Here is an 11481-nt window from a genome sequence, read left to right as displayed (position 1 = left end):
TCTCGACATTTATTGTAGACTCTGAGCCTAGACGTGACACGATCTTCATAGAGGTACATTTGTTTCATGTTAATTTAATTCATTTGATTATATTTGTTTCATGTTTTATGTTATATTTAATTTGTATTGTATGACATGTAGTTCTTGACATCTAAGACTCCTCCTCATCTTTGACAATCCATTGATCATGGAGTGGCTATAGCTATGGCTAGTTCACAGCCATTGACTAAGGTATGAAAGAATTTTCTTGGTTTTAGTTATTGTTTATAATAGTTAGTATTGAAATTTCTAATGTTATTTATAAGTGATATATTGATTCAATTGTTGTAGGGTCTTGTCACACTTGATCTTCCATAAGCCTTCGAGGTGGACTAGCAGAGTGACTATATGATGGCGGTAAGAAAATAATTAATTTTGTGGGTACATATATTTGATTTCAGTGTATAATAATTATTGATTCATATCTACTTTTTTTGTATCAGCTTGAGTTAGAGAAGAGCCTCAACAAGAGGATGAGTGAGTGTGTGAGGAAGACCCTATCATCGCCACCATCTCCCTCCACACAACTATCGAAGACCTCTAGAGATTTGTTTACTTCCCCTCGTGGGAAGGAGAAGATATAGTTGATAGACATACATGTATAGGAATCAGTAGACATATATGTTGTATTTTATGTCACTGGACATATTCGATAAATATTTGATGTGTATATGACATTTTATATTTGATGTATGACATTTATTTGATGCATGACATTATTAGACTTATGACATTATTGGTTAATATATGATATGTTTGTTCATGTATGACATTATTGGTTATCATAATATATTATGTGTTTGTTAATGTATGGCATTATTGGTTATCATTTTATATTATATGTTTATTCATGTATGACATTATTTGTTATCATAATATATTATACGTTCCTTCATGTATGGCATTATTGGTTATCATAATATATTATGAGGTTACATGGGTACTCATACCCAAACCCTTGGTACTCGTACCCACGTAACCAAGTACTGAGTACTCTGTGGAGAGCATCATAGCTAAGGACCTTGATTGAGATTTTAGATTTTTTTTTTGTGGTTTTCAGCATGTTGCTTATCAAGCTTAATTCAATACCTAATCAGTTTGAAACTTTGATAGAATATTGATTAACAATTAAGTTTATCACTGTTTAAGCATAAGTTTATCATTTCCAATATGTCATCATCATATGATTTATGATCTTGTTCATGTTTAAAGTTTTCCTTCTCTGTTATTTGTTTATCAAGCTTAATTCAATACGTAATTAGTTTGAATTTTTGATACAATATTGATCAGCAATAAACTTTATTAGTGTTAAAGCTAGAAATTTTTTGTTTACGATATGTCATTGTCATATGATTTATGATCTTCTTGTTCTTGTTTAAATCCTACCTTCTATGTTATGCATCTAAATATTTATCATAAATTATTATTACAAACATATAACATTTCTAAAACTAAAAACAATACATTACATTTGCAAACTTTATCACTGTTCTTGATTTGAAAAAGCATTGTCATGACTCATAAATTTAGGTTTTCTATAAATATAAAAGTATAATTAAAAATAAAGTTTGACATACCCAAGTAACCCCATCCCCTATTATAAAAAATAGTTGTACCTGTACCCGTACACTAAGTACCCCAAGTACCCTTGTCCCCATGCAACCTTGTATATTATATGCAAATCTTGGTGTTTTCTATGAACCATACCAGGTTGGAGAAGATGAGGGGAAAACAAATAATAGAATAAGTTAGATGTTGAACTTTAATTGCAATGCACAATATTATTATCCAAGAGGTACAATCTGAGATGTTGTACACATTGGTGCCTACTCTATTTCCCTAATCTACCACTAAGCTGGCTCCTAAAGAATGGAAAGGCTAGATATGTCACTAGAACTATTTGTAGTTAGGAAATATGTCAGGATAGGTGCCACTAGACATGTGTGGCAAGTTTTTAGAAGACTTACATTGTCATGTTTCTTTGATGTGTTTTGTAGGTGATGATTGTGTTGTTGACAGAGCAACATAGGGCTTATCTTAGTATAGACAAAGTTATGTATCCTTGAGTCCCCCAAACCCTTGAGAAACATTAATAGCCATTGTGTCCAATTGTAGAATGAGACGTGGAGATTTTTGAGCAATTTGCACTTTTGTCTACCCTTGTCCTTTGGAAGGAACTTTTTGTGCTTCCATCATTAGGAAGAGGGTGTCTCTTGTTGGCAAACTTAGATGTTGATTGTTGATGATCTGGTTATTATTGGTTGGGGTGGCACATACAGGATTGAGTTCAATTGAAAATAGAGCCTTTGTAGCATTGTAGATTTCAATAGAGGTGGCTAGTAATGGCATTAGAGTTTTGAATTGAAAACAAGGTGCATAACAAGCTAGGTAGGAAGATTGAGCTCAAAGGTGGTGTCTAATCCTACTTACTTGGTGATTATATAGGGCTCAAAGTGTAGTGGACAAGCTTGTGGTGCTGCCTATACTTGGTACTTATGTTCTATGGAATGGTTTGCATATATTGTTATATTTGTTTAATTTGTGTGATGAATTGGATGCCTTTGTCAACTTTGTCTTAAGATAGAGTAATTGATGCTAAGGATAGTAGCACGAGATAAGCCCTATCATTCAATTGTAGAAGTTGAAATTGGAGTAACATGGAAAGGGTTGTGGTTTGTAGAGTTGGGAAGACCTTTTCCATAGTTGTGCTTAATGAAAAGTAGGCTTCCATCCCATGTGTGCTTCTTGAAGTAGTACATTTGAAGAAGGTGGAATATTAATCCTTTTACAGAAGGAAGTAGATCAACTTTTTTCCTGTCAATGACCAAATTGCCATGTGGGGGTGTCTCAAAAATATGGGTGATTGATTAGAGACAATGGTACTTTGAATTTGTTAGCAACTCAACAACATAAGTTTCACAAGATATTCATCGGTAAAAACTATAGTTGTTGTTCTCTTATCTAACAAAATTTGTAAGTTGTGAGCATTTAGTATTGGCCATGTTACATCTCCTTAGCACAGGATCTCTCTACCCTATGATGAATAGCTATTATTGAATCACTACTAATTTTTGCCATAATTTACCCACCAATCCATTATGTCAAGATACACTAAGAAGGGAAGTGCAATGTTTGATAAAAGATGCTGGCTAATCATCATTTCTATGATTGGGACTTTGTTCTATTTTTCCATTATTCCCATTCTATCTGCTTAGTATATAATTCCCTCCATGTTTTGCACGTGTGTTTACACATTGCTCCAAATCTATCACCATCCTCCTCTTTGTTTTGACCTAATTTTACACCATGTTTGCAAGCTTCCATTATTCGAATAGTTGTTTACATTTGTAGTTTGGCTCTAATACCATGATAAATTCCAAAGATTTGGCTCGGTGTGCCTGAGAACATTTGAGTGCTTAATAAGATGGGACAAGGTTGGGGATAGGGTTTACCTAGCCACCAGAGCTAATGAAATAGATAGTTCAATCCTAGGATGAAAGGTGAGAGAGATTTGGTAGTTGGCCACTTTGTACTAGCCAACACTACAAGTTTCAGCATCACCCAAGATGGCATTGCAAAATCAAAATAGAGTAGAATCTCCAAAAAGTGAAAGAGGTTACTGCAGGTCTTTGCAAAATGGTCTTATAGGAACTAGAATTGCATCCATACCTCACACGAGCTCCAAGATATGACCCGTCAAAGATTTCTGCCCTATGGCATTTAATGACCCTTAGGGGCATTTCAGTTTAGTGTGCCCGAGAATGTTTGAGTGCTCAATGGGATGGGAAAAGATTGGGGATAGGGTTTACCCAACCACTCAGAGCTAATAGAATAGATAGTTCGATCCCAAAAAAAAAAGTGAGAGAGATTTAGTAGTTGGCAACTTTGTACTGACCAACACTACAAGTTTTAGCATCACTTGAGATGGCATTGCAAAATCAAAAAAAAGTAAGATCTCCAAAAAGTGAGAGAGGTTACTATAGGCCTCTACAACATGGTCCTATAGGAAATAGAATCACATTCATACCTTGCACGAGCTCTGAGATATGCCTCATAAAATATTGCTGCCCTATGGCATTTAATGACCCTTAGGGACATTTTGGCTCAATGTGCCTGAGAATGTTCGAGTGCTCAACAAGATAGGACAAGGTTGGGGATAGGGTTTACCCAACCATCTAGAGCTAATGGAATGGATAGTTTGATCCCATGACGAAAGGTGAGAGAGATTTGGCGGTTGGCAACTTTGTACTGGCCAACATTACAAGTTTTAGCATCACTCGAGATGGCATCGCAAAATCAAAATGGAGTAAGATCTCCAAAAAGAGAGAGAGGCTATTGTAGGTCTCCACAAAATGGTCCTATAGGAACTAGAACCATATCTATACCTCACATGAGCTCTGAGATATGCCCTGTCAAAGATCGTTGCCCTATGGCATTTAGTGACCCTTAGGGACGTTCAATGTGTTCAAGAATGTTTGAGTGCTCAAAAGGATGGGACAAGGTTGGGGATAGGGTTTACCTAGCCACCCAGAGCTAACAGAATAGATAGTTTGATCCCATGATGAAAGGTGAGAGAGATTTGGCAGTTGACAACTTTGTATTGACCAACACTACAAGTTTCAACATCACCTGAGATGGCATTGCAAAATCAAAACAGAGTAAGATCTCCAAAAAATGAGACAGGTTATTGTAGGTCTTTGTAACATAGTCCTATAAGAACTAGAATCACATCCATACCTCACACGAGCTTCGAGATATGCCCTATCAAAGATCACTACCCTATGGCATTTAGTGACCCTTAGGGACATTTGGGTTCAGCATGCCTGAGAAGGTTCAAGCACTCAATAGGATGGGATGAGGTTGGGGATAAGGTTTACCTAGCCACTTAGAGCTAATAGAATAGATAGTTTGATCCCACGATGAAAGGTGAGAGAGATTTGGTAGTTGGCAACTTTGTACTAGCCAACAATACAAGTTTTAGCATCAGCCGAGATGGCATCACAAAATCAAAATGGAGTAAGATCTCCAAATAGTGAGAGAGATTATTGTAGGTCTCTGCATCCATACCTCACACAAGCTCTGAGATATGCCCCATCAAAGATTGTTGCCCTATGCCATTTAGTGACCCTTAGGGACATTTTGGTTTTCTGTGCCTGAGAATGTTTGAGAACTCAACAAGATAAGACAAGGTTGGGGATAGGATTTATCCAGCCACTTAGGCCTAATGGAATAGACAATTCGATCCCACGACCCTTTTTTCACTAAGTTGCAAATTTGAGCAACTTTGCACAAAAAGTGTAATTTTTACATTTTTCAATTGATTCTAATTCTACAACTTGAAAAAGGTTTAGAAACACTAAAATAACTTATTTCCAAATGCACAACCCTTCACCAATTCTCAAACCCCTGCAAACTTGTTAGCATTTTTGTAATTTTGCTTTCACAACTTTTGCAATTTTTTGCAATTTTTGACATCTTAACTCCTAGATGCCTAAAACTTAACTTAATGACCCTAAGGACCTTTATAACCTTCTAAGAAACTTAAAAATCCTATTTTCCTTTAAAAATCACCTATATTTCTCATTTTTATGCCTAAAAGTGGCCCATAGTATAACAGTAGAGACTTGGTCCAAAACAACCAGACCTCATCTTTAGATATGTTATAGAGGAGTGAAATGGGTATCCTAATATTCAATTTATTTTCTTGATGTTATAGAAAAATATGAATAAAAATGAAAGAGGAAAACATTTTATGCTAGTGTTTGTATTGAAATTATCATTGTTTCCTTAGCTAGTGTTTTTCATTAGTTAGAGTATAATAATCTATCTTTTGTTATGATTGAGTTCAATATTTTAGTGTTCTTGTAGATTAGTGTTGAAAATAATTTAGAATTTGAGTTAGTGATGATATGAAGGCTTTAAATGATATTCATGTTTCTTGTTGGTGTTCTTAGATCATGTTAATGTTTCACATCGATTGAGGAGACCAATTTTTTATTTATTTGGTGGTTTTTTGGTGTTTCTTTATTTAGGGTCTAACTAATTTGATGAAGCAATAAGTTGTGATTCTTGGTTCTACTTTGGTGATACCATTGCATGCTTTTGATTATTCATTTGGGTCCTATTCAAGTCTTGGATGACTTGATTTGGATAACATTACTGATTAAGCATAGTATTTATATCTTTTATTGTAATAGGCATTAGCCAACCTTGTTTATGTTTAATCTTTGTAACATGTATAAATGAGATAACATTTCTATAATCGAGAGTATGTTAAGTATGCAAAGGATGTGCAAAAGAAATATATTGTATGCATTTTATGAATAAGTAGAAGTTGTGGTTCATTGGATTTGTCTTGGTATTTGAGATGTTTATCTTCTTGGTTGTAGTGGACATTATGTCCACTCTCTTGTAATCAAGATTATATCAATGAACCCAACTAAAGGAAAAATCTAAGATTTATTGTAAGAAATGTGCTCTACATAACATGTCCATAAATTGGGTCATATGCCTTTAGATGTAAGTGGATTGATTTTTTCTCTATTTAAAAAGAAAATTAGGAGTACTTTTTTATAGTACAAATATCTTTTGGTTTTGGCTCCCACTAGGTTTTCCCTCATAGGTTTCCTCAAGAACATATATGGTGTAGAGCCCTCCACTATCACCTCAAATAGACTAACTCAACTTGAGGATTCAACAATATAACTTGGAATCAACTCAAGGAATTAGTCCTACTCAAAGATCAAATGGAGTTCTCTAACTTGGTAGATTACTTTCTCAACCATGCTCATGAGTTCATCATCTTATTGTCTCAATCCAATCTATTCAAACTCCAATACTCTCTTGGGTTACCTAGTGCACCTAGTGTACCTTGTGCCTCCAACATACCAAATATCCAATCAAGCTTCCCACACTGACCCTAACACCTTAGATAACCTTTTCAAGGCCTTTCTACCATGATCCAACTCTTCACCAACTCTAACCAACTTAGCTTTCATCATTTCACACTCTAGCCCTCCTAAGCCTACCTAGTAGCCCTGTTAGACAGAAATCTAAAAATTCCATGAAATGTTTCCAAAAAACCTGGTAAGTAATTAAATTTCCAAATACCCTTTTGGGAGTTATAAAACCCCTATCAATCTCAAATCTTCACCTCTTGATTAGTGAACCTTTCTACTATTGATTGCACATGCATTTAGGCCTAATTAGCCTACCCCAACAAAGGAACCCTATCCTCCTCTAATCTCCAAGACTCCCTAACCTAAAATAGTCTTTCTAGACCTCTTACAACACAATATTATCAAACTCCCAAAGTATCACCATTCATCAAACTCCCAAATCAATAAACCCTCATTATTTGAACAAGAAACCAAGGGTTGTGTAGAAAATACCCCTCCAATTCACTCAAAAATCTAAAAAAGGTTCAAACACCTTATAATCCATCTAAAAAGACTTTTACAAACCTTGGTTACCCGATCCATCCCTTGGATCTGGTGCAAGAGCACCTAGGTAGGCTAAAGGGTAGACCTAGGGCTTCTTTGGTGTTTTTGGCTTGTAGTGATGCTAGTCACATTACTAGAGTAATAATAGAATCAAATTGTTCCTAATGTGAGGTTAGATAGGCTAGAAGAGCCCCACAATGCAATATTGCTCCTAATTGCTCAAAATTGCTCATTTGGCTCAATAGAGCATTTTTGGGTTTGAGGGAAAAATAAGGTAATAAATTGTTTTAGGGTCATTATTAGGTGTCTTGGATCCATATTAGGCCTTTTGGAAAGTTTGGTAGAAAGTAGAGCAATTTTGGATAAAAATTTGCAAAATTGCAAAAATTGCCTAGTTCTTGCAAAGTTGTCATTGACAACTTTTGCAACTTTTATGCAAAAAGAGAAACGTCTTCATGGAAGTACTTCAACCACTTAAACTAGTTGTAAATGTACATTCTAATCCTATATAAGGTTTAACTCAACCTTTTCAAGGGGTTGGAAGAAGGAAAAATGACAATGTATGAATTATAATCAACATTTTGTTTATTGTAGCAGTCACTTGTTTTGAGTGTTTTTTTCATGCTTTGTAAAGATCAGACTTAGGGCTTTCTGAGTTGGTAGTTTTAGTGGTTTTTTTTTCCTTCATTTAAATTTTTTTTTTTTGTTGTTACAGAGAGTTTGGTGTGTTCAAATAAAATATTTTGAAAGTTAGCAGGTTGCTGTTTTGAACTGGGTAGCCAACAAAAAATGGAGTCTTAGGGCCACTTCCCATCACATAAAATGTACGTCCTCTTGGGATTTAGAACTATACTCCTTGTAAATTATGTATAGAAAAGGAGAGCCCATGGGAAGCATAGAAACAATTTTTAGCATGATGCCCTAGGCAAGCAAACCATGTTTGGTTAAGGATCACAAATCTGAAAAAGAGCATTTGGAGTGGATTGAAAGGTTTGATTCTTCAATACAAGAATGTGATGAGTAAGTATATCGTGAGGGATAACTCCAATCCAAAGGAGGAGTCTTGGTAAGGATTTTAAGGAGGTTTAAACCCCAAACAACACCAAAATCCTTGAAACCCTCAAATTAAGCCTAACATTGTGCTTGGGTTGTACAAACAAGTTGGGGGATTAAGAGTTACAAAATCTTCAAGTATTCTAAAAAGGTTATCTAGAAATGTGATTTTTTTGGCCATTTTTAAGGGATTTTTTAGAATATATCAGTTTTAGTGCATTTGGAAGGCTAATTCTTGTAGCCTTTTTCCAAGCAACTGAGTACAAATTGACTTGTGGATTTCAATTTGCATAGGGTTTTGCACTTGTTTTGGGTGTATTATGTTGATGAGTAACCTAAGGCATGCCTAGGTATTTTTTTGACCAAATGGAAAGGTCTAAGGAGCATTGGGGTTATTTGTGTGATTATGGAATTTTGACCAATCTTGTACTAACCTATTGATGTGCACCAATTGAAGAAGTGGGATCTCTCTAATAGAAACCTTAAAGGCATAGGGTGTGAAATAATCCCTATTTTATTATATGGAATACCTAAGAAGACCATATAAAGCTTAGGGTTTGTGAGCAATATTCGTTGTCACATCAAGATCATTCCCAACCATGACTGGTATGGGACTGGTTTCCCTTAATCGACAATTTCCCATCTTTTTGGGTTCTTCAAAGACTTCATCTCAAATCCCTACATATATTCACTATATGAAAATGATCTATTATTCATTTGAATCACTACACCAATCACTAGAAACCCATTGGTGGGTGAGTCAAGGCACTTAATAAAGTCCTTATTCTAACGACTATCTATAGTCACAATATAGGCACAATCACTTATACTAGTGATTTCCTTCGCTTTATCACCAAACAAAACATTGAAATTAATGCATAAAAAATGTAAGGGAAATAAAATCAAATGTATTTATACCAAGTTTCAACATAATTCATGTTTATATATTCATACAAATTTGCTGTTATTGGGACTGTACTCACGAGACAGTAAGCTTCATAAAATGCAGAAAATTTAAATTCTATTCATAAAACTTCCATCTTTGGTTCCATTACATATTTTTTCATTATGGATCATCTCTCACTTCTAATATCATGAAAAAACTTCTAAATAGAACCCATTTTCTCCCACAAACCTAACAACAACTTCTTAACTGTTTGTAACTGTCTGCAACAGTGTACTAACTTAGCATATGAAAATGTTGTCAAGTTGACAACAAAATTTTCAACTTGAAAACTCAAAATTTCCATACTAATATAAAGACTCTTTAAATTATTTACATGAAACTCTAAACATATCCATTAGTCCTTTCTCTTAGCCATTTTTGGCATTCTTGACAACATTTTGTCAATTTTGCAATTTACATCTATTTATGCATATCTTGTATCTTAACCTTGAATGACCTATGAATCCTCCATACTATGAATTTGATGAACCAAATACATTACATTTGACTATGAAATTACATTAAATGAATTTTAACTCCTTAAACCTCACTTGTGTCATTTTGGCCTAAGTTTGTCCATTCTTTGGCAATGTATTACAAATTTGACAATTTCATGCTTCCCTTACATTTTGATGGCTTCATTAGCCATGGTTCATCATCAAATGAATTTACATATCTTAATTAGGCATTGATTTACCTTGGTAACTTCATGGTATCCTTCATAGGTGCTAGTGTACCTTGTAGTTTTGTGTGTCCACTTGGTGCCCCTGCACCAATATATGATGTTATGTGTTATGTATTATGTATTATGTATTATGTGTTACAAAACTTTTATTATTATTTATCTTTTAGATATTTGATTTATTTAAGTGGTTGGAATTATTATATTTGGAATACAACTAAATCACCCCCTCCCTAAGATGTGCTTGTCTCTTCTTGGGCCTAAAAATTGGTATTATAGGCAAGTCCTTTTAAAGATGTTTGATCACTTAACATGATATTTGACATGGAAAGTTTACAAAATGATGGTCCTAAGTTTGATGGAACCAACAACCTAGTTTGGAAGAATGGTATAATTACTTATATGATATGTATGGGAGATGAATATTGGGATATTAGTGAGAAGCCTTATGATATACGAAATGATCTATCAAATGCTACTACAAATCAAATGAAGCAACTCAAGAAAAAATATGATAGAAAGTTAATATTTGATTAGTGCCTTGTATGATATAGAGTATTCTCACATCTATGGATTAATGATAACCCATGAGGCATGGAAAAATCTGGAAACTATTTGTAAAGGTGATGGGTATGTTAAGTAATCTGAGTTGTAGGGTCTTTAAGGGAAGTATGAAGATATAAGGGTGAGTGAAAGTGAACTATTTCACCATTTATATAGAGAGTGAATGATATAGTTTGTTCAATTATAAGTAGAGATGGAACCTTAAGTGATGATGATGAACATGAGTAAAATTATGAGATCTTTTCCTACATGTTACAATGAAAAAGTCCTATCTATTTAGCAATTAAGAACTATAAAACAAGTTTCAAGAGAAGCTTAGGTTGGAAGATTTTTTTTTCTATGAGATGAATACTCTTGGTAATGAGCTAAAAAATATTGAAACTACACTCAAATCTAATATTTATAAGGATAAGGAAGAATTTTTAAAAGATAGTAGCTATGCTAAGTGTAAGAATTTTCTCAAGGCAAAAAATGAAAATGACAAGATCTAGTAGCTCAATCGATAACACAAATGATAGAGATGAAATTATTTGATCATTAAATGACTAGATTAAATTATTATCAATAATAAAAATATGTATGGATGCAATACACATAGATCTTCCTAAATATATAGGTAATGCTTGATAACTAGGAGTGCTACTAGTGATAACCTATCAACTAGACAAGGTGTAATCACATGTCACCTAAAGGTGGAACATCATCCTTTGTATAAAAAAGTATGTATAACATGTGAAACAATGAGAGAAGGATAA

Source organism: Cupressus sempervirens, chromosome 7 (genome assembly GCF_028749045.1).
Source record: "Cupressus sempervirens isolate cs-2001-9-10 chromosome 7, ASM2874904v1, whole genome shotgun sequence".
Taxonomy (NCBI): domain Eukaryota; kingdom Viridiplantae; phylum Streptophyta; class Pinopsida; order Cupressales; family Cupressaceae; genus Cupressus; species Cupressus sempervirens.
The sequence above is the reverse complement of the archived record's forward strand: the minus strand, read 5'-3'. Positions refer to the sequence as shown.